Source organism: Teleopsis dalmanni, chromosome 2 (assembly GCF_002237135.1).
Source record: "Teleopsis dalmanni isolate 2A chromosome 2, ASM223713v2, whole genome shotgun sequence".
Classification (NCBI taxonomy): domain Eukaryota; kingdom Metazoa; phylum Arthropoda; class Insecta; order Diptera; family Diopsidae; genus Teleopsis; species Teleopsis dalmanni.
This window is the reverse complement of record NC_051847.1, coordinates 68345560-68350846: the sequence shown is the minus strand read 5'-3', so window position 1 is coordinate 68350846 and position 5287 is coordinate 68345560.

Below are 5287 nucleotides of genomic sequence, written 5' to 3'. Positions count from 1 at the left end.
TTTCACTGATATGAAAAAAAGGTTTCAATACGTGTGAATGTAACACACTGGCCGTACACTCAAGAATTTATATACATATCTAAATAGTATAATACTTACACAGGCAAACTCAGCAAAATGCCTTGGGTTACATCTAAATAACAGACTAAATTGGAAACATCATGTCGAACAGACATCTTACCAAATCAAGTACTAATGTCGACAAATGTATTGATGAATGTATTAATGAAATGGTTAATGGGACATGGTTCCCAACTTTACCTATTTTATAAAAGGCTAATTTATCTATCTGTCATGAAACTGATTTGGATGTATAACATACAGCTATGGGACCCAGACATAATACAGCGAAATCAAACAAACGTTTACGGATGATTAGAAATGCATATCTATATGTAACAAACTAAGAAATACAGAAAGAATTAAAAGTTATGGGGGTCAAAGGAGGCACATAAGAAGTAGCTGAAAGGCATAAAAAACGACTACTCAATTACAACAATGTAGAAGCTATTCAACTTCTGTATATTAACAATGAACTGAGAAGGCTATAGCAAGTAAAACCTGATGAGTTAATATAGATAATAATATATTATGATTTATTTTTATGAAAGAACATTGGTTCAGTAGTCCTGCATACGTCTTTCATAATATCTATCAAGTGCACCTAAACAATAGTTATAAATTAAAACATAATTAAGATAGTACTATACATATGAAAAAAAGAATATTTAAAATGAAATACTTATTTATTTATGAAAGTACTATATGATACCGAACACCAACTACTTTAGGACAAAGTTTGCCACTAAACTCTTTCAAAAACCTTCGTGTAAAACATTATTCACCATACCGTTGTCTACTACTGTATCATATATAGATATTGTATCTTTCTAACCATTTGTAGTTTTAAACAAATTAGCATAAACATTTGAGTTTTATTTTTATTTATTTCATATGGTTTGCATATATTATATGTTTCCACTACAACCCGTCTGTAAACGAAATATTATAGCAAATTTATTTTAATATACACTCAACAGTTTAGTATGTAAAATAAATTCGGTTTTTAATTTTTTATTATGAATAATAAAAATAATAAAAATAATAAAAATCCCCTTACAATAATCAAATTGAAAAACCGCAATTGAATTTTTATGATCATAAAGTGGCTTTTAAATTTAAAGCACGTTCAGCGTATGAAATCGTTGATTTTTATACATATCCTTAAACATCGAATGTTTTTAATACAAAGGAATCGAAACGAAAAGGTAGCTTAGGCGATAAATCGCCGCGAATATAAAGGGAACCTGTTGTTAAGCGTACCTACTGAACTCCATTACCATTTACGGTACCGCAATTTTTCTTAGGTATAAGCATCAGGTAGCATTACTAAAACGGATTTGGATCCTAGAAATGAACGCTAGCAACAGTGAAGTGTAATTTTTATTCGATCGTTCCACAGTAAAACGCACCAGCAATGACGAAACGTTAATAAATAATTTTTATAGCCGAAAATTCATGTATGAGCGAATGTGCGCTTTGGCATTACAATTTTCTTTTCGATAGCTAAGAACGCTACATATCATTCAATATACACACAAAGGATACCAACGATTTATTGGTTAAATATTTTTTCTTTTTTATTCCCATATTTATTTTACTCCCATATATAAGTTAAAGCATACATATATCCTTCGACTCCCTTATCTTGCGCAATAAATATGGAGCATGTACAATGTTTAGGTTTAGGTTTAGGTTTTCTGCAGTCGTAGCGATTTTGGATTTCGGATTGTGGTAAGTGAGAATGGAGCTTTACTTAATAATGCGATTCTCACTTCAACACTCTGCTTGTAGGTGGCACATTAAAATATTTTTATTGCTTAAATATTATACGAATTTTGAAGAAGTTTTTATGAATTTGGCTTTGGAGTCATAAAAACCAAAATTATAAAGTTTATGATGGATGCAATTGCTTTTGCCTGCCATGTCATTAAACCAAGTATAATTGCACTTCAAATCTGCTTCTGGGTTGGGTAGAGTTTAGTTTTACTAAATTTTTTTTTTTTTGTTCCCAAAAACATTCAAATTTATTTCGGAAGTTTTTCACAAAAACTTTAATCACTAACGAAATACTCCACTCAACATCAATTTACTATCATATAAAATAAATACCATAAACTGTGATGATGTGAGATTTTTTTATAGGGACTAATCGTAGTATGACTCTGTTAAAAATACTGGAATTGGCAAACGACAATATTTTTTGAATAAAGTAGTCGTGATTTAAATAAAAAATTTCTTCCTTTTCACCCATCCAAAACTAAACTATGGACTTTAATATATATTCACATAGATCCTCCAATATTTTAAAATAAAATGTTAATTAATTGTTTATATAATCTATTTATTATGTAGCTAAAATGACAACAATACTCGTAAGTACTCTAAAAAATAATTATAAAAACTTATTCAAATCCTTTGCGAAAACTGATTCAATTTAACGATGTTAAAAGGAAAAAAAATTGTAACTTAAAGCCAGATTACAGTTTTACTAGACTACCGGATTAAAATTCTACTAATTTACTAGATGACAGCTTCGGACTAATTAAGCAAACGTTTGAGATACTTAAAATAAACAATAATCTGTCACAAATAATGAATCCATAATAAACTATTGAATATCTTTACCTCGCTAAACAACGATATGTAAACTGGTTAGGAAAAACGTAGAACATAGAAACATACAACATCACAGGAATAATTACGGCTCTCTCGAAACATCAATAATGATTTTGAGAACTTTCAGCTTGAGTTGAATTTTGTTCCTGACTAAATGGTTTGTTAACCATGTCTTAAAATATGTTATTCATATCATATCGACTTTTCAATGAGTTTAGAATAATGGAATGTTAATTGCTGCCATTAAGAATTCAATACAATGAATGAAACTTATATGTTTACTCCAAATCCAATTAAAAATGGTTTATTTCAATTCAACAATATTGGTTTACTTATACGATATCCAATAATTTTATAGCTCTTCTATTATACAATTTTAAGTTGAAGGAACTATTGCAGATGCAGTGCTTCATATCATTGCACTGTCCAACTTATTGTCCAATGATATTTATTAAAGAACCAAAAATTTAATATTTTAGATCATAATTATATATATTATACAATTTATACAATTTAAAGTTGAAGGAACTATTGTAGATGCAGTGCTTCATCTCATTGCACTGTCCAACGTATTGTCCAATGGTATTTATAAAAGCTCCAAAAATGCAATATTTTAGATCATTTTTGGATCATTAAAATTCTTCCTTTTAACTTCACTTTCGGCACTTCCATAGGTTTGCTATTTATCAACAAATTAATTAAAACTCTTATAAGTTAAAAACTTTCTCATTATCTATACAATATCCAATAGTATTTATGAAAGCTCCAAAAATTCAATATTTTAGATCATTTTTGGATCATTTAAATTGTTCCTTTTAACTTCACTTTCGGTACTTCTATAGGTTAACACTCTTGTAAGTTAAAAACTCTCAAAACTTTCTCAATACCTATTAACTATTAACAGAAATCTTATACTAGATTATAATACTACTCATGAAATTAAGTTTTTTTATATAACAATAAGATGTACTGACACACTTTTAATTTAAAGAATGAAGAATGTCCCCGCTTTATTCTCACAATGGGTAAGTAGTTATGTTATCACAAGAATGTGTATTTAATGTCTTAATTGGTATACAAATAAACCCTCCTTTATGTTGTTCTAATTGTTTCCTAACGAAATTTTTACATAAACATATCCTTGAAACTTCTATCATTCCATCACACCACCACGAAGTGCGTTACAATTTTTTGAAATGATTTGTGGCACATTCATTGCATTCCATTGTTTCGTAGTGGCAGCTTAATTGACTTTCGGTTAAGGCTTTTAGGTTAATAAATTTGATTTGTAGTACGAAATTTCATTGCTTGAACGAAACGTGTCCATTTTAGAGAAATAATGGCATTACTAAAAATGCCACATAAAAATTTGGAGCTAGTCCATTGCTTCTAGGCACATATTTCCTTCATTTTTATACGGTATTTTATTCCATTTAATATCATTTTTTTTTTTTCTCATGTTGGTTTTATTAAATTTCATTTTTACAGTTTTATTACAGTTTTTTCCCCCAGCACGTGTGATATTGTCATTACTCACATTTACACTTTTGCTATCACTTGTGATGTATTTTACTGCGTGTATGCATGTAACGCCTGGTGCGGCGGTATGTCGGGAAAGTATGTAGCATGTAGTAGCTGAACGTATGCACGGCTTACATGCACAATTGCATGTTGTGTAAGCTGACACAAATAATAATTCAAATAATTACACAAATGTACGCTACGCACAAGTATGTATTAAATTTCAGTTTATGTACACGCGCAATTGCCTGCTTCATTACGGGAGGACTAGAGAGCAGGAGAGCGGGAGGACAGGAGGACAGGAAGCATTCCATATCACCATCACATCGCCTTGCAATGTCATAAATTTTGATTTTCTTTTCAGCATTTCAACGATTTAGGCAGTGTTTCATTCCGTTTAATTTTTTTTGCGTTACTCATACGCAATGGTGTGCAATTGATATTAACGCGATAATACTGCGACAATATATTTCAATAAATACAAGTCGTATTTTATTTTATGACTTTTAGTGTCATTCGATTAATTAACAAAAATAAATTATTTTAATGTATTTGCTTCTGTTTTTATATTGAATGGATTTATGCTACATTTCCTTTTGTATTTTTAACGACTGCAATTTAATTCAATTTCTGCTGTAATTACAAATGCTGCATTGATTTAATTAAGTAAATTAATGTGTGGTTTATGAAACGTTATTTAGCAGGAAGGCTATTTTGTGGAAGGAGAATAAAGCAGTACAGTAATTAGCATTACGATGGAGCTTCAATTAATTTCATACAAAAGTTTATACAACACAAATTCCTTTTTTTTTCGGTTGATGTTATAACTTAGTGTAAAATCGAATGAACATTTATATACATATTGTATTAACCTAATTATTTTTATTCCCACCAAATGGACTCCTTTGATTTTCAATCGAGTTGCATAATATTTAAACTACATACACTCTATATAAATATATATATAAGCTATAAAATTCTTACTTTGGTTCAGGCGTCCATTTGGATGATATTTTTACAACACACTCTCTATGTAAAGCAGATAAATAAAAGCTACAATATTCTTACTTAGAATCAATACTCGATC